This window comes from Rhipicephalus microplus, unplaced genomic scaffold, assembly GCF_043290135.1.
Source record: "Rhipicephalus microplus isolate Deutch F79 unplaced genomic scaffold, USDA_Rmic scaffold_13, whole genome shotgun sequence".
In the NCBI taxonomy this organism is placed as follows: domain Eukaryota; kingdom Metazoa; phylum Arthropoda; class Arachnida; order Ixodida; family Ixodidae; genus Rhipicephalus; species Rhipicephalus microplus.
The window spans coordinates 27310579-27330848 of NW_027464586.1; the positions used below are offsets into that span (position 1 = coordinate 27310579).

General features: G+C 47.7%; 1 protein-coding gene across 4 annotated transcripts in view; it reads left to right on the forward strand.

Moving 5' to 3' along the window:
* Positions 1-20270, forward strand: part of LOC119165924 (ATP-binding cassette sub-family C member 2) — a 1429043-nt gene that overhangs the window by 75079 nt on the left and 1333694 nt on the right. The window lies entirely within an intron of this gene.

Consider the following 20270-nt stretch of genomic DNA (forward strand, 5'->3'; position numbering starts at 1 on the left):
CACGGACAGCCCATACCCGAATGTCATGGCCCATAGATTGCGAGTAGCCACAACACAATCTTTTACAATCTAGATCAAAGCAGAAAAGGTGGGAATAAAATACGGGCATCTTAACGCGAGAGCGTTAAGTTCACGTAGCAGAAAATATGATACTGGCGTTTGCGGCGTTCTTGATGAGAGAAATTTTGCAATGGAAGCATAGAATACAAATAACGAAGTTCACGCCTCAATGGAAACTCGTCTGGTAGAGAATATAATAGACGCCAAACAGTCAGCACCGAACATTTGTTCAAACAAATACAGGAATGAACCTTCGGCCCCGCTAGAGAAGCATTACTGAAAAATAATTAAATGTTTTCAGAAGCGTAGCTTGGTGACGTAACGTGAGCATGGAGTGTATATTGGAGGCAAATTGCATGACTTGCGACTGAGTGTATGTGCCATCTTAATTTACGCCATTTTATAACAAGCATTGCTGTTTTGTTTTGTTTTCTATAATCTTTGTGCTAAAATACTCGACGCATCAGGGCTCATGGAAGCTCAACCAGTGCGTTTGTTGCCACGTGCTTATTTTCACCTTAGAGCTGTGATGCTCAATTTGTTCGCCGCAATTCGGAGTTTCACCGACGAAAACTTGCTTAGAATCGGCACAAAAAACCATACAATAAATGCCCTGAAATGTATCTTTCTTTAGGGTATTTACCACTCCCACAGCCCTTTTTGAGCTTGTGCATATACACGTAGGCGACGTCGACATCATGTCCGCCCTAGTGGATTCAGGGAAAATTTCCCTTTATGCATGGAGGTATGACACAGAAGTCTACTGTTTTTCTTGTCGCTGTGTAAGAGGGGTGGGGGTGATTGGGTAGTATATGAGCTATGCTATTTTTATCAGCTTGAATGAACGAACTGCGGTAGCTCTAATAAGTTAGATCTTGGTGCGTCGCGGCTAGGTCAACCATTTCACCCTCCCAAGATTTTGTTCACTTGGCGTAATAATGCAGTTACCACGGACTTGACATGATGCATCGTGTGCACAGAAGAAAAACTAAGACAATTTCGGGGCTGTGTTTCCTTTCTTACAAAGCTAAATGACCATATACTGCCATCGAGGTTCGCGAATGCGTTCGAGAGTAGGAGGTGACTACGAACTAATTCCTGTGTCGTAAACTGTATAATTGGTTCCATGCTAATAAGGTGCAAAAGTAAAGTGCTGAAAGCCCAATTATTAACCACGGAGAAACAGTAGTCCACCATTGGTAGATTACCTTTGGACAAAATCACGGCTTCATTCTAAAACAAACTAAGGCAAGCAGCGTACACTGGCAAGAGTATGCGCTGTGACATGCCGTGAAAGGGTTAGTCATCTGTAGAGATGCCAAGTTTCAGCAATCGGAAAAACCTGTATTTCTCACGTTTCTTTAACAATTTCAACAATCAATAAAAACAAAGAAACTCTCTTTAGCACATTGCGATAGCTGATTGCCAAGTGTCAAAAGCGAAAAAAAAACTTTCAGTATGTAAATCACGAAAATGAAATGCTTTTCCGCTTCACAAATGAATGTGGCATTTAACAGATCGAAGGCAGGCTTTAGCATCAAGACGGACTGATTAGGCTCTTTGTGAATAGGTGCGGCTTCTTAGAATTGTAACAGCAGTTGAAAAAAACGCATAAATGCCTCATTCGTCGTTTTTGTATGTGAAAACTTTGATCAAGATGACAGAATTATGAAACATAAACTTCTAATCAAAGTGAATATCGCTGCCTTCAACTTTAGTTTTTTTTTTCATCATGTTGAGATCTCGGATTGGGATATCCTAGCTGCTGTTGCACTCCTTCTGTCTTCTTGGCACCACGTGGGATGCTATAGACTCTTTCAACTAGATGCTCTTCTGTTTCATTCAAAAAGCACATTATTCTGTGAGCCTAAGGTTCTTCAAAGCTTGTCGCCTATCTAGCAAAGAGCCCGTGGCTTTTTGCTCATAATTAAGCCCATAAAAACTAATGAGATAAATAGGTAATGAAATCCCGTTTCAACATAACTTTGGTGTGCTCGAAAATAAAATAGCAATGGCGCGTGTGGGACCCAAATGTAACCACACTAACCCTCACACTCAAATCTGTTCAGAAACACGCCGCCGGATTTATCTTTTCCAATTACTCAGATAGCGCTTCTTTATTTACCATAAGAATACGCTAGAACTACGTGATCTCTCCTTATATAATAAATGTCTCCGTCTTTGTATTTTTCATAAATTTTTTCGTCGAAATGACTATTGAAAAAAAAAACGCTTCAATTTGATTACAATTCATCACGCATGGACCTCAGCTTTAAGGTTGGCATCCAACTATGCCGTACTAACCTATACAGTCACTGTTTTTGAACTCCAGACCAGCAGAAATTACAACTATCTTCGTGCCTCCACTCAACATTTATTGATAACAACTTCAATATTAGCGCTCCCGCGGCGGTCTAGTGGCTAAGGTACTAGGCTGCTGACTTGCAGGTCGTGGGATTGAATCCCGACTGGGGCTGCTGCATTTTCAATGGAGGAGAAAATGCTGTATGCCTGTGTTCTCCGATTTGGGTTACGCTAAAGAACCCAACGTGTTCGAAATTTCCAAAGCACTTCTCTACGGCGTCTTTCATAATCATACTGCCACAAGCATGTAAAAAGTAATATCGTTTCCGACAGAATCGTATGTGCCAGGAAAAGATGATAAAGAATAGCGGGTGAAAAATGTGGATACCTTCGCTTTGCCAGTGAGCGGACCAGCCTGACATTCGGCCGACCTCCAGTTACGGGTTCCTGCTCATTATAACGTGACATTTTCTGGTGGAGGTGCTGGGTAGCTTCCTATGCACTGCAACCAACACGAAGGTCCTCCCGAAATACGTAGCGATCCTTTAAAAGACTCAGGTAACCTTCAATGCAGTTGGCGACGTTTAGGCCTACCACCTCAGTTCAGCCCTTTTAAAGAATGCTCCAGAAACATTGAACGTGCCACAATGACGAACCAGACTCCGTAGGCCTCGACGCCGCTTTTTTCATGGCTTTTCAACGCCTTTAGAACCCCTAAGCCGTTCTCTGGCGACCCTTTCCAGAACGTTTATGACTGGCTGGGCCAATACAAGTGAGTCACCGTCGCCAACGAATGAGAGAACTGTTGGAAGCTCGGCTACGTCTACTTCTACCTCGAGGATGCTGCTTGTATTTGATACGAGGACCATGAAGCTGCCCTGATAACTTGGTTGGTGTTGTGCACTCAGCTGCGGAACACGTATAGAAGTGCCGACTGAGAAGAACAAGCCGAACGTCTTCTCGATTCCAGGAACCGAAGACCAAATGAAAGCGTTGCAATGTTCGTTGAGATGTCGCAGCTGTATCGGCAAGCCGACTCTGCAATGGCGGAAAAGAAGGTACGCTTCCTAATACGGGGCGCAAACGAACAGCTCTTTACGGGGCACGTGCGTCACCGACCTGGTACCATAGTGGAATTTCTCCTTGAAGCTATAACAATAGGGTGAATGCAAGGGCAGCGGTCTTCGCAGTACGAGCAGCAGAACAACGTCGCCTGCCCCTTTACATCAGCGGCAACCCTCAACGTCACCATCATCAGAAACCTCATGAACCTTGTGCGCAGCAATGTACGCAAAGAGCTGCAGAAACTTCACGCAGTGCCTGTCCCGCCCAAGGTAGCTGCCCTAACTGACGTCCTCCATGAAGAGGTACGGAAACTGGTACAATCATTGGTGACGTTACCACGTACTCAGGAGCCGCACGCACTGCTGGGTTTGCGGTCAGCTATTCCTCCCGATCATGATCTCTCCCGGTGACGCAATACTTCGCGGTCGTGTCACGTTACGAGACCCCGCGAATTAATTTGCGGAAGTCTAATTTGTGGCGTGCTCCCGAAAATCAGCCTCTTCTTTACAATTGCGGTGAACCAGACCACCTGTACCGTGACTGTTCGTACCGACGCATGGGCCTTATTGATTTCAGCCAGATGCCCGTCGACCTCGTGACGGTGAATGCCTCCGCGATATTGCAGAATACCTGGAAAGCATTCAGTCCCCGAACATTTACCGACACCAGTCACGCTCGCCATCTCCTCGACACTCCACATCACCAAGTTGACCGTCAAGTTTCGCTGATGTCGTTGTGGGAAGATCACCTAAGTCCCCAAGCCCACGCCGGGAAAACTAGAACCAACGACCACCGGAGTGGTGGGGCCGCTGCTGAGCGATCGGTAAAAGAACTTGCCCCGACTAGTCCGCCTACCTCTGACGACTCTGTTTTTTCGACACCTTCCACCGACAACAAACGCGTATCTTCTGAAATGTCTTTTCGAGTCGACAATCATCGGGTCATTGCTCTGGTGCACACTGGTGCCAACTATTTCGTTATCAGCGATGAACTCGACGCTGAAATGGGAAGGTGATTACTCTTTGGAAGCGTGGATTGGACCTCCGGTGAGCAGGAGGTCTCTTCTTGACAACGATTGGGTGGTGTACTGCAAAATTTCAAATGCGTGAGTCAACCTTCGTCACTTCATTCATTGTGTTGCGTGATTGTTTTCGGAAAGTCATCCTCGGGATCTATTTTCTACGCGAGCACAAATTTGTTATTGAACTGCAAGAATCGCTTGTAACGTTTTCCGACGACCATGCTCAGACACCGAGAGGTAGTGCTATGCAGAGAGAAGCACTTCGTATTGTCGACAATGCCATCACACTTCCGCTACGAACAAGTATGTTCGTAACTCTAATGAGCGACACGGATAACAGCAGTAGTGTTATCGCCGAAGCAAACGTGTTAGCTCAACGATTCTCCGTCGTCCACGAATTAGTTCAGTTGAAACGCAGGATGACTGATCTCATGGTTACACATTTCAGTGACGAACACCAGCACTTGACAAAGCGAACGACGATCGCTCACATTGAGGCCATCGGCAGTGACGCATGTTCAGTAGTTGCTCCAATATCCGCCGCCGTAAAAGTTGATCCCGCGGTGATCAATACTGTTGACGTCAATCCGAAGCTTTTGTGTGAGCAAAAGGAGCAGATGTTCAGTATTTTACTGAAGTTCAGCCACTTCTTCGCATTCCTCTTAAAAATAAAGCAAACGCAGACCATGAAGCACCGTATTATAATAAACCCAATCGAGCGGTCAGTCCATCAGCACACTTACCGAGTGTCGCAGAAGGAACAAGAGACGATACGCTCACATTTGAAGCAGATGCTTGACGATGACGTAATCCAACCCTCAATCAGTTCATAGGCATATCTCGTCGTGCTCGTAAAAAGAAGGACGGCACTCTTAACGTTCTGCGTGCATTATCGAAACATACTACAGGCTGGTGCGCACTGGTGGCTAGCAGCGGTCGTGCGATCATTTTCGACTGGTCCCAAACAGTCGCGAATGGTCGCAAACGGAGCAGCGCAGTGACGCTGACCTCCTTCCGCTTATCGACTTCTTAGAAGGACGACGTGAAGACGTGGCGCGAGTTTTTGCGAGAGGAGTGCCATCTTTTGTTTAAGGAACGACGTCAGCCCATACTTGCTCGTCGTCCCTGCATCGCTGCGAAAAGAAATACTAGAAGCCTGGCATGACGAAGTCACCTCCGGTCATCTCGGTTACACTCGAACATTGTCTCGTCTGCAAAACAGTTACTACTGGCCGAACCTACCTGCTGCTGTGAAACATCACGTCCAAACATGTGTCGACTGTCAAAGACGCAAAGCACCACCCGGCAGGCCGGCAGGCTTATTACATTCTGTCCAAGTACCGGCAAAGCAATTTGCCCAAATTTGAATAGATTTCCTGGGCTCATTCCCAACTTCTACCCCAGAGAACAGATGGATCATTGTCGCCACTGATTACTTGTCTCGCTACGCAGAAACCAAAGCCGTGCCGAGGGCCACAGCAGCAGAAGCGGCTCATTTCTTCATTGAAAACGTCGTCCTTCGGCACGGTGCTCCAACAGTTTTCATTACGGATAGAGGAACTGCTTTCGTAGCAGAACTTTTGTAGTCAGTTCTCAGGCTCAGCGGTATAACTGACCGGAGAACAACGGCGTACCACCCACAAACTAACGGACTAACAGAGCGGCTTAATAAGACATTCGCAGACATGCTCTGCATGTATGTCGACACAGAACACAAGAACTGGGACGAAAACTCTTGCCTTATGTGACCTTCGCCTATAATACCGCCCGGCTGGAAACCATCGGAATGACGCCGTTTAGTTTAATACATGGGCGCGAAGTCACTACAGCGTTGGACGCTATGTTGCCACACGAGTGTGACGACACTCACGCTGACGCCGAAGAATTTGGTCAGCACACCGAAGAATCCCGACAGCTAGCCCGCGTGCGTATTTGTCATCAGCAAGATAAAATGCGAAATGATACGACCTACGACGTAAAGTGGTAACCTACAAACCAGGCGACAAGGTATGGGTCTGGATCCCAATACGTCGACACGGACTTTCAGAGAAGCTATTACGACGATACTTCAGCCCATATCGAGTCACCCGACGATTGAACATCAACTACGAAGTTATTCCCGACGGCGATTGCAGTTCTAGTCGCCGACACCGCTCACCCGAGATCGTGCATGTCATCCGGATAAAACCCTACTTGTCCAGCTAACTCTGGTTTGTCTTGTGGGTGCTGGTGCATATGTGTGTTTTTATAAGTAGAGCGCCTTGGCGGCGCGTCGGGACGATGCCATTTTTGGAGGGAGGCAAACGTCATGTGTGTCTCGCGAAAAAAACGAAGGCGACAGCGCATACACGCATCTGCACGGTTTTATGCAGAACGGAAACACGAGAAAGACGAGGTACTCTCGGGCGCACGTGGTCCATAAAAAGACTGACCCGCTGCTGTTTTCTAAGCGTCTTCAAGTACGACCTCTGTCTTCACGTCGCGACAATATACACAAGAGGAAACTCTGGCGCTAGCGTCTATGGGAGCTGCAGCACACGGCGCTTCATCGAGCAAGGAAATGATGGGTAGTACACACATTTATCTAACTATTGTACTTCTGGCCTGCTTCCGGCTCCGTGTGTGTTTGTGTGGCTTAGAGCTGTTTTTCACGAAAACACAAATGAGCAAATGTTCAGCGTTTGCGCTTCACAACCTTATTCGTTTAGGCTTACCATTTCGAATCGTATCATTAAGTTCAAAACGGTTTGTTTTTTTTTTCAAAACGAGACAGTAACCAACAATAAACGAAGCCACAAGTTCGATTCGCCAACCGCAAGTACGAAGACTAGGCAAATGTGTGTACTGCCCATCATTCCCAAGGTCACTGAACGATCGCAGTGCCAGAGTGCCCTCTAGTTACTTTTGGGACACTATATGTGCTCGTGCGCTTGGGGGTTGGACTTGTTTCAGCACGTCATGCACACGTCACCTCATGTACGGATACTGAAGAGGGTGGGGCAGAGATTTAGCTTGCGGAGGCTACGTGGAGGAGCGGCAAGGGTTTCGAGCATGCTTGCTCTCATCCTCGTTTCGCGCGGCTTCAAAAAACACGTTTTTTCCACTCGTGATGAACCGATTAAAAAAATTTTTGTAGCGAAATTTTCCTTCTCAGTCACCCCACAATTCTACTGTCTAACTAAAATTCATTTTTGGGCGTGCTGAGTGGCCCTTTAAGATGAACATCTACCCATTTTTGTGGATTGACGACTCACTTTACCACCTTCAACATGCTGACTATTTCTCCTCGATGGATATACGCAGCGGCTACGGGCAGATTGAAGTCGACGAGAGTGACCGCGAAAAACAGCATTGATAACCCCTGATGGCCTCCACTAATTGAAAGTGCTGCCATTTCGTCTGTGTTCTGCTCCTTCAACGCTCGAAGGATTGATGGATACAATGTGGTCTGGCCTTAAGTGATAATCATGCCTTGTTTTTATTTGAACGACGTCGTTGTATTTTCATGAACATTCAAACAGCATTTGGAGCGACTTCAGTCAGTCATTCGAGCAATTCATGTTGCACGTCTCTCATTAACACCAAGGAAGTGCCACTTTGGGTACGACGAACTAAAGTTCCTCGGACATCTTGTCAGCCATGATGGCATTCCACCGAATCCCTGAAACACATTGGCTGTTGCTGCATTTCTGCCAGCTGACAGCAAACGTGATGTACGTCTATTGCTCGGCCTCTGCGTGTACTACAGGCATCTTGTGCAAATTTTTACAGCATAGCCGAGCAATTGACTCGTTTGACGAAAGGAGACGTTCCCTTTGTATGGGGCCCTGAGCAAAGAGCCGCTTTCTCTGACCTTTGGCAGCGCCTGCAAATTCAGCCCTCACTCGGACATTTTGAAGAAGACGCCTCTACTGAATTTTACAGTGACGCAAGTAACATGGGCCTTGGCACAGTCCTAGTTCAACGGTAAGGGGGCTTTGAACATGCTCTTGCTTATTCTAGACGTATATTATCTTCTGCGGAGGCAAACTGTTAAACCATGGAGAAAGAATGTCTAGCTGTTGTCGGGGCGATAGCAGAGTTACGATCATACCTCTATAGTCACCCATTTGAAGTTGTTACTGATCATAACGTCGGAGTTTGGTGATGGCGTCGTGCAGGTCGGACGCGTTGCGATCAGATCCAGTGATTTATTCGCTTCTTGGTGTTATGTGAGGCCGCATTCACCCAAAATTGGGTCGCAACGAACTTCTAAAATCATTGGGAAGCTGTGGACACAAGAATCGCATCGGTGGGTGGACTATTTGTACATTATTAGGCGTACAATAATAAGTGACTTTCATGACGACGACGCTGAGTGTGCAGGTACAGGCGCCGTCGTTCGGCGCGGCCGCGCCGCTGTCTGCGTGGTGCCCAGGCACCGCGTCTCAAACAGAAAAGGAGTTCTTCTCGCCACATTAAGAGATGGAAGATGAATCATCGAAGAGCTAGGGGGACGCTGAAGAGAATAACAAGGATTCTGGTTGGATTACGGTAAATAAAAGACGATCGGAAGTGAAGAAAGCCAGTAGAGCTGCTGGCGCAGGAACGCCGGCGTCTACGACGAACGCTCAAGAACCTACGCCCGGCCGTCACAGCTTCAGAGATGTCAAGAAAAACCTTATAAAAGGAAGCAAGATGCCACCACTGCCATGTGAAGAAACTAACGTCATCATGAGGCGGAGAGGCACTCTGTGTATTAGCAAGTCTAGTGCGTCGGTCGCGGTAGAGGCCTTGTGAAGTGCGGCGGGGCTTGGTCCAGAAGAGAGAAACACGGACACAATGTGCCCTAATCACCTACAAAATATTATGGTCGTCATTACTTCAAGCCAAGAAAACGTTAAGCGCTACGTTAACATTGAAGCTATTACGGTGGCCGGAAAGCGCCACATAGCCAGTGCATATGTGGCTGCTCCGCATGCCACCTTTAAGGGAGTCATCCATGGGATCCCTCTTAGTGATGATCCGGGAGCCATCGACCGAAAGATTGTCAATGCAAGAAATCCACTGGCCCTCAGGGCAAGAAGAATCAAGAATACTGGCGTCATCATAGTGCTGTTTGATGGGTACATGGTTGCAAATTATGTTTCTTATGGTGGCACTCGCATCAGGTGCACTTTATACAGGAAGCAAGTTGATGTTTGCTATGCCTGCGGCCGATTAGGACACCGCTCTGACGTCTGCCCGACGCCCGACGCTTCAGTCTGCAAGGCTTGCAGACAAGCTATCCAGCAAGAAAAGGATCATGTTTGTGAACCAATATGCAAAAAAGCACCTCACCGCATCCAGGGAATGCCAGCACCGATATCAATACCCCATGTCGTCAGGCGCAGGCCAGGCCTGAGGGCCCGCGCCCCTCGGGAGACGTCTCCATCCGTCAATGTCGATGACTTCCTCGAGCTCAACGACTGTCATCAGCAGGGCCAGCCCGGACCATCGGCTCATGGAGGCCGATTCAAATCACGAAGGAGATCCAGAACCAGAGGTAGCTGCAGGAGTCGTTCCACGTCCAGGTCGCGTCTCGGATCTCGTTTGAGATCCGGGGCCCGCTGCATGTTGAGGACGCGGTCTGAATCCAAGAGTGGCACCAGACCACGTCCCAGCTCCGGTGCACGTTCCGGATCCAGTCTTGGACCTGGCAGGAGAAAGACTGACGCACCGAGCACCAGACAGAGCCCCTCGCCCAGGGCAGACAGTGGGCATGCACTGATACTCCAGCTGTCCAGGACAGTCTACGACACCGAGTACCAGAGCAGGGGCAAGTCAAACCTAACCTGGGCCGACAGGGTTCGTAGTAATGACGGCCTGCAACCCATGCAATATGACCCGTCCCCAAAGCATGCTAAAAGACGCGGAGATATTACAATTAAAATAAAAACGCCGAGCTTAAGGATATTAGGAAGTCTTAGTAGTCTTGGTTGCGACAGCGTTCAGTTGAGGAAAGACCTCGCAAAACGAACGGGCAGAGCCAGTACACAGACGATGACGATGATGATGACCCAAAGTGCCAATGAGAACAAAGAGACAAGCGGATGATGGTGATCATGATCGAGCAGGGATGAGGACGATGCAAGTAACAAATGCCCACATTAATTCTCCCCACTTGGAAGCGGACACCCTGGCCGCCGTAAGTCAAAGGACGGGCACCTGGAGATAGCGCGGTCAGGTGCGCCGGAGGGTCAGGGAGCACGGAATGGTAGTTTACAGGGGGGGGGGGGCGGCAGCAACTGATGCGTAGGATGGACGCAGCAATGTCGCGTGGGCGTCTCTGGGAGGCATGGCAGCAATTTAGGGTACGTGGGTATGGGGCGTGAAGCAGGTGGCTGTATGGGCGCAACGCCAGTCAGCGATGTGAGTTCTTCCTTGACAACGTCACGCAAAGGCACTCCCGAAAACTGTGTAGGACGCGGTGTAGGAGGTGTGAAGCCCATAGATCGCAATTTTTCACGTATAATGTCCCGGATGATGTCACGCAGGTGGCCATGAGAGGTAGAGTGGTGGTCGTCAATGTCCGGTTGGAGGCGAACAGAGTTCAGCGTATCAAAGCGCTGGCATGTCGTCACGACAACAGCGATGGTAGCTGGGTTTTGCGCAGCAAGTGCATTAAAGACAACAGGCCCAATTCTTTTCAAAATGTGGCGCACTTTGTCCGATTCTGGCCTGGACTGATTGACACGCGGGCACAGTGCGAGGACATCCTCGATGTATGAAGTGTACGATTCACCGGCATATTGTCGGAGAGTATCAAGTGTCTTCTTAGCGACGGCGGATCGAATGTCCGGGGTCCCAAAAACGGGTCACAGCTGCTGCTGTAAGGTAGCCCAGTCGGGTAGGTCAATGACGTGGTTAAAATACCATGTCTTTGTAACTCCGGTCAGATAAAAAGAAACTTAACGCAGTCTGGCGGCCTCGTCCCACCGATTAGCGACACTTACGCGGTCGTAGTCGTCGAGCCAGTCTTTTACGTCTTCCCCACGAATACCAGCGAAGAGCGGGGGTTCCCGCTGATGTCCGTGTATGTAAATAGGAGGGGCAGCTTGCGACGGTGCGTGGTTGATGACATCAGCTCCGGTAGGCTCAGTCTGGCACATGCTGCCTGACAGTGGGCGCAATCGGCGGCCTGAACGAAGCTCCAGCGGGTAGAGCGGGACGTAAGAGGACCGAAAATCCACCGCCACCACGTATGAAGTCCTTGGAGTCTTGGTTGCGACAGCGCTTAATTGAGGAAAGACCTCGCAAAACGAAGGGGCAGAGCCAGTACACAGACGATGACGATGATGATGACGCAGAGTAGCAATAAGGACAAAGAGACAAGCGATTGATGGTGATTGTTATCATGCAGGGATGAGGACGATGTAAGTAACAAATGCCCACAATATGCTTACTATAATGGCAAATGAAAAGGCGGAGTTTAAAAGAATGCTGAGCACGATGCGCAGCAATACTGAAAGCGAAACCACCAATACGCCGGTTCCGGCCCCTATTGGAGATGGGCTTCTTGCAACCAAACGCAGAGTGGTAGTAAGCAAGCCTAAGAACACGAAATCTCAAGTCGAGGAGATTAAGCAAGCGCTGGTTACAAATACAGTGAACATTAAGATGGTGGCAGGGAGTGTAGCTTGCCTCACGGAGAGTGTTAGGCAGATGCAGGCTGCACTCAGTGACCCAGTAGAGGGGCTTATTGCAATGAACGAGGGCATCATTGCGCTAAAGAATCACGCCAAACTGCCTAAATCTGTGCCAGAGGGTGCGTCGTCTGGCAACGTGGAAGTGGTCATTCCCGTACACGTCGATAGCCCAGTAGTTAATTACGAAGTGGAACAAATTTTTCGAGCCACACTGACCCCCCAGTGTGATTATCAAAGTAGAATCCATAATGGATGACGATAAAGACACTGTCTGTATTTGGCAATGGAACTGCAGGGGGTACGTTGGTAAAAGAGCACTCCTGCAGCAGTACTTTAGAACAATAACGAATAAACCTCAAATAATAGCCCTTCAAGAGACCTTAGCCTCTGCAGCGTCCCTTTCTGGTTACCCGGCACTCCCTGGCCAGTCAAGAGGACGAGGTGTCTGCACACTAATAAGTAAAAAGCTGACACACGTCGCCCACAACTTGAAGATGGCCAAATGCAGTATCGAATATGTAATGGTAGAGAACCTACTTGACGCACCACGGCGCAAAGAAAAAACTGTGTTCTTGTGTTGAATGTCTACAGTAACACCAGGCACAGGTGCGAGCAGTTCAAGACATTGTTCAAGAGGGCAGTTGAACTAGCCGGTACTCGGCCCCTTGTCATAGTCGGTGACTTCAATGCCCCGCATGGCTAATGGGAATACGTGTATGAGACGAGAAAAAGGTCGCGACCGCTGGCAGGACGCCACCGAACTAGACCTTACCTAAATCACTCATAAGAATTTTCTACGCGGATAGGCAACTCTGCGACCAGAGACACGACGCCAGACCTCGGTTTCACTAAGAATGTCGAAAACAGTACATGGGCCAACATCGCCATGGATTTCGGCAGCGACCACTACGTTCTACAAACTTCTATTATAGTGAACCGTAGCAGAGCCCGAGAGTTCACGGTAGTTGACTGGGAACTTTTTCGCAGCATTCGCGGTACAAGGGCCAGTGCTTCTCACAATTTCGAGAAAAGATAAGAGGGCATTCGCAGGGATACCATTGCTGCCACCAAGAAGATAAAGAGAGACTTAAGTGTGGAGAAGATGGACAGTAGTCTTGCCCACCTGCTCGAAGTACAGACAGCTCTATTTTCTCCATGAAAGCAGCAGAGGCACAACCATAGGCTGCGGCAAAGAATATTAAAGTTGAACAAAGAAATCGAACAACATTGCGACACACGGTGCAAAAAGCAGTGGGTTGAGTTGTGCGAGTCCGTCGACGGCCAGATCAGAAATGGCAAGTCCTGGCACCTTCTGCAGCACCTCTCAGACAAGCACAGAACTAGAGCCAACCAGAGACACAGTTTAGCCCGTGCCCTTCACGAAGCCACCAAACAACAGGGGGTTGACGAACTCGTTACCGGATTAGTTTCCAAGTACCTGCCGCTCGAACGAGGGGACGAAGACAGCGTGTTCCCGGATTATGGCGGCCCTCCTCTACCCGAACTTTACGACGACTTTTCAGAGGCTGAAATCGGGAGAGTTATACAAATGCTCAATCGCAAGTGGGCACCAGGGCCAGACGGGATCACGAACAGAGCCCTCAGAAACCTTGACGACTCATCCATAGAACGTCTAACTGGTTTCATCAATGAAGCTTGGAAAACTCGAAGGGTCGCCGAGGAATGGACATTAGCTGACACCGTACTGATTCCAAAGCTAGGAAAGTCTCCTAGCATTGAGAATCTTCCCATCTCCCTCACGTCGTGCGTGGGTAAGGTGGCTGAGCACGCGATTCTCAACGAACTTAACGACTATCTGCAGGGAAATGAGATTTATACGCACAATATGATCGGGTTTAGTACCGACCTTTCAACGCAGGATTTGATGCTGCTCATTAGGCACCAAGTTCTTGATGGATACTTTAGGGATACAAAGGCTCTTCTTGGCCTAGACCAAGAGATGGCCTTTGACAACATCAAGCATGAATTCATGTTGCAGACTGTGGCGAAACTCGAGCTTGGGCCCAGACTGTGCAACTTATTTAAGTCCTTCTTGTCTGGAAAAAAGCGACGCTGCGCATCGGGAACTTCTTCTCTGTACCACTCGGACATCGAGGCACGCCCCAGGAGTCGGTAATTTCTGCGGTGCTGTTGAATCTCTGCATGATCAGACTGTCAAAAAAACTGGCTAGCGTGGCCGGCATCAAGCATACTCTCTACGCCGACGACATCACAATCTGGTGCGTTGGTGGCAGCGAAGGCCGAGTGCAAGATGCCCTTCAAGAAGCAGTCGCCGAGGTGGAATCGTACTTGCGCCAAACGGGACTCAAATGCTCACACGCAGAGTCGGAGCTCCTGCTCTATAGAAAAAAACGAGGTAGCCGACCTCAGGGATGGAAACCCGTCGAAGAAAGCGATATACACATTTACACGAGTGACGAGGAGGAAATTCCGAGGGTACACTATACGGATCCTCGGCATGTTTATTAAAGCTAAGGGTGGCAACGGCACTGCTCTGCGGAAGATTGTCGCCAAGACTGACAACGCTTTTCGACTCGTCAAGAGTCTCCGGGAGATATAGAGGCCTTAAGGAAGACGATTTGTTAAGGCTCATCAATGCGCTTGTGCTTTGCCGCTTTACCTACACTGTTGCCATGCACAACTGTCTTAAGTCGGATTGGGACAAGCTCGACGTGATTATCTGAAAGATTGTCCAGAAAGCACTGGAGCTTCCCGTACGCACACACACCGAGAACTTGATCGCGCTCGGTGTGCACAACTCTGCTGCCGAGATAGCGGAAGCGCAGCAACGCTCGTAGCTGGCTCGCTTATCCACTACGACGGCTGGTCAGCGCATACTTGGCGAGCTGGGTTTCAAACCTATGGAGCTGGAGGCAAATATCGTGCGTATATCAAAACATATACAGGAAAACGTCGTCGTTGCCCCAACACCCCACAACACTCAGCCTGGACACAACGAGGGACGTCGTCGGGCAAGGGCGACGGCTCTGCTGAAGCAACCGGGAAAATTTGGCGTAAATGCAATTTTCGTTGACGCTGCAGCATATCGAGGTGGCAAAATGTTCGCACCTGTGGTGGTGGACCAGATGGGCTCGACTACGAACTGCGACACGGTACGCACCACGAACCCCCAGGTGACCGAACAAGTGGCCATCACACTCGCTCTGCTAAATGATCAGTGCGAAGAGGTGTACAGCGACTCCGAAGGTGCAGTCAGAGCGTTTCAAAAGGGCCGCATATCAACACAGGCAGCCAGCATCTTGAACAACTCCACAAGCGATACGATTGTCCCTCACGCCATACGTGGGTTCTCCGCATATGTCGACTCCGTAAACGGCGTTGCACTGAACCCGAACGAGTCGGCCCGCACAGCAGCGCATGCGCTCACTGACCGCGCTGCTCTCGACCTGGGTGACGGCTCCAGTGCCGACGACGTGGGACATAAAGACACACCTACTACACACAACGAGATTGCGAAGTGCTACTACATGGCGAGGCGGACATTCCCAATGCACATTAAAAACTCGATAGAGCACAGGCTGTCTCGTTACGCTTACTTCAAACCCATTCGTACCCGTTGTGAGCGCACTTAAACGCAACTTATCCTCACAAACTCTCCGGTGCCACCTGCACCGCTTGCGGGCAGACCACTGCAATAGCACACATGCTCTGGGAGTGCGGGTTGCTTGGACCGGCTTATAGCAAACGCGAGTGGGATGTGCTTCTGCACAGCCCAGAACTTCAGGGCCAGATCCTGGCCATCCAGTGTGCCTGCGACAAGGCCATTAGGCTAGACCTGCCGGTCCCAACGTAGTAGTAGCCGGGTGACGCATGGCAACCTTAGCGTCTGCACTGGACCATAATAAAGTTGTTCTCACTCACTCACTGGTAGACCCTTCAAGACGTGTGGCCAGGTGGAGTTTACGCCTACAAAAATTTGACATGACAATCGTTTACAAATCTGGCCGCATGCACACGGACGCAGATTGTCTTTTGCGCGGTTCACTTACAACGATGGCAACTGACGACGGCATCGATGGTCGTTTCCTTAGCACTATCAATGCAATAGACATGGTGCAACAACAGCGAGCTGATGCCAAGCTTCGACAATTCATCAAGTATCTTCAAGTGTGTAATTTCCACCCTCCGCAAGCGTTCGTGCGTTCAGCATCATTCTTTTGTCAGCGTAGCAATGTTTTTTATAATAAGAACTTCAACCATTACGCGACTGAACAACTTCTCGTCATTCTCTTTGTGCTACGTGCAGATATTTTGCCGGCCTGTTATGATGAGCCATCGTCCGGCCACTTGGAATGCACACACACGTTGGCTCGAACACTACTACTGGCCGAAACTCGCACAGGACGTGAAGCATCATTTTAGGACTTCTCATGAATGCCAGAGCTGTAAAGCTCCACTTCAGCGCCCAGCCGCTTTTCTAAGATCTACTGTGCTGCCAGCGCAATCATTCCGAGAGATTGATATGGACCTGTTCAAACCTTCTCCCAAGTTTCACGATGGCAAATGCTGAATCGTTATCGCCACTGATTGTTAGACACGACGCTGTGAAACTAAAGCACTACGACGCGGCACCTGCAGTGAGATTGCCTACTTCATGAAAAACGTCTTTTTTCGCCCCGGAACGCCAACAGTCGTAATAACTGATCGCGTAACAGCTTTTACTAGGCAGATGACGGAGAATTTTCTGCAGCTAAGTGGAACCGCACCTGGGAAAACGACTGCATAGGACCCTCAAAGCAAGGGCCTTACACAGAGCCTGAACAAGACGATCACCGACAGCTTTTTGTGTACTTTTATCATGACCGCAAAAATTGAGATATTTTTTCGTACATTGCGTTCGCCTACAACAATGCTCTTCAAGAAACTATTGGGTTCACACCGTTCTGTTTCCTCCGTGGCAAAGAGTCAGCCACTATGCTGAATATCATGTCCCTACCCAACAGGTGCGCCGTTGGTGTCAACACCAACGAATTCATTCGACTCGTGGACGCAGCTCACAGGGTCCCCTGCTGAAAATTCCTATACAGATAGGACCCGTGTGATACGACCTTATTGGATACAGGTGTTACAGGGATTGCGGCCCATATGGGGGATACAGGGCTTAAGAACCATATGGGGTATATGGGCCATATAGGAGTTATAGTGTTTGTGGGTAATATAGGCGATAGGGGTCCGATGAATTCTCCGGTTCCTGCGGAAAATCACGATGTAGTGCAAAAAAGAGAAAACGGCCATACAAAACCACACACCATATAATTTTCAACAAGCATAAACTAGCCTGAGAAAGATTCCTTTTGCAGAACATCCCCGGTACCTTTGGGCAAGTAGTAAGGGTCATAAGTATAGTTTGCCTAACCATGGTAATAAGGCAATGGCAGTTTATAAAGTGTAAAAAATACGAATATGCCACAATGGGCGATTTAGTGGTGCCTAATAAGTGCAGTAGACTAATTGGGTGGAACAAAGTGTTGTTTGTAGTGTAGTGTCGGGACATTTGAGAAAAACTAGAAGACAAATATTTTTGCATCCTCGAATTTATTTATATGATAAAACACTTTGCAAGGACGTGTTTTTTATCTTTCTCCGCCTAATAGGTGCATGCATATCTGCTGGCTGATTCACAAATTTTGCAAAACCATCTGCACACTAATGAGCAAATTTATGCAGCACCTAATAAATACATTACTTATTTGTTTACGTGTAGGTGAAAACATAAAGCAAAATACTATGAAGAGTAATGACACAAAATTTTGTGGCTTATATAGCCTGCAACATTGATTCCTTTTAACATGCATATATCTACAAATTGGATGAACAATTATAGCTCAGACGGCCAATTATATGAATATTGATGTTTGCGTGCCTGATCCAGTGCTATATGCCGCATCTCGCATTAGAGAATCACTGGAAGTGACCTGAAGCTGACTCCCAAATTCAAAGTGCCACCATTATAGCCGAGCTCAGAGTTGGCACAGGTACATTATTGACATTTTATTCGTTGTTGCCTTTTGCCACAATTGTGCTAGCAGGCTACTATTCACTGACGGCTGTGTCCATGCCTGATGTAAACATGTGGAACGTGTGGATGCCTCAAGAAAATCTTCGCACTCAAACAACAACGATCAAGTTGATGACAACGACATTGTGCTGCATATGCAGCAGCGAAGGAATGTGAGCACATGATGCAGGCAGCACGGAAGTGCGTCAGTGTTCTGTGTGTAAGGAGGAAGAAAATCAATATTACATAAAGGGCCATCTCTTAAGCCAGAAGCGCCGAGCGCGAGCCTTTTGCCCCAGTGCCTTGATTACTGTGTCGGTTGTCACCGACCACTTTCACTATTGACAGACCTGCTGTGCAAGTGCTACTTTCGTCAGGAAGCCCCATTTTATATGTACCATTTTAGACGCTAGCTGGCATGTGTTGCATCTGGTGGCTCGTGTTCTCAGAGCTGTGCCAATATGAAACTCTACTGCAATAAACAGACATCAATTGTCCATTTGTCCATGCTGCAGCTTGCAATCCGCCACATTGTGACTAATAGGCTGTCAACTATGTTAATATTGCAAGACAAATATTTGCGTCAATACCTCTTTAAGCATAATCACTAGCCACAACCTTCGAATTTATTACTGTCGGGGCCCTGTTTAGGGGCACCTGTTTGCCCTCATGATGCGCAAATGCACCAACGCGGGGCTACTATGAGGCTCTTGTTCTGAAGCTGAAGGACACTCCCCAGGAACTTTGTGGCCTCCTTGCATCACGACCGCAGCCAAGCCCACTGCTCCTTCTTCTGCCTCTCAGATGAGCCTGCATTAGAACAATGTCTCTGTGATTCTTTTTTTGTGTTGGAGTTAACATCATTACACTCACTCTCAAATTGTTGCTATAACACTTAAAACTTACTAGCATAACTACTTTAAAAAATGAAGTTTCAATAGTGAAAATTGTCCAAGAGGTTTCACAATTTTGAATTCAAACAGGTAAATAGTAGGTCTCACTGAAGAATATTCGTGGAGCTCTAGGCACATGCATGAAATCTGATCTGTGGCCTTAGCACAGCATTTAGAACGGCACATGTCTTTTCTACCGAGAACAAAAAATGGGCTAAAATTGTGAAGTAAACAGTAAGTTGGGGTACACAAATATTCACAATATTTTTGAATATCTTTGGAATAATGTGTGCTATTCGATTCAATTCGTATTGTAAATTTTGCTATTTCAACTATTCTTACTTACCGAAGACAAAAAATACAGTCAATGTTGGACTGAGAGGGACCCTCCAAATTTTTATTCTTTCACCTCATCCCACTCGTATTGCGTGAAAGCTGAGTTTCTGGCTCTGCTTCGGTCGCAAATGTACTGACTCTAGAAAAGGCTGATTCTAACAAGGAGATGATAGATGTGGCTGAGGTTAGGGCTTATTCATAGAGGTTTTTGACCTGAAATTTGAACAACTCTTTGGCTGCAAGAAATCATGTATACAAACACATTCGTACATATATAAATTCAATTGCGCATTGCCCTATTCTTTATAAGGCAACTACGAAACGCTAACCTACCATCACTTCATCAATTTTGCCAAAAGGAAAACTTTCATCTCGTAAGAATAAACTTTGCAAGCCTTTCCAACTTTTTTCTAGAATTTCACATGAAGTATTTGAAAAGAAATCTGGAAGTATTCGAGAAATTTTAGAAAAATATTCAATTTGCACTCACACTTCAACATTCGAATTCACTTTGGCACCCATACTATAACAATACGTTTCGAGAGAAGTTGGAAAACTACATATAGCTGAGCATTTGATCGCACACCCGTGCCACAGAGAATTATTCTTCTTGTTCTTCAAGCACTTTGATGATGTTGAAAGAGGCAAAACTATGTAAAGCATAGCCAATTAAGGGCACACTTGTGCCAGAGAGACCTTTTTCTCTTTTTCTTCGAGAGCCTCGACGGTAACATTTAATGTCCAGCAATTTAAGGGCCTGGATTACCTACTGTTATCACTTAAATCCTTTTCAAAGTTTTCTTTATTGTGTAGCATATGGCAGATTTACAGGAATTAGGCATGCTAAAATGGGCATTTCTTTCACAATTTCAGTAAAGTATACA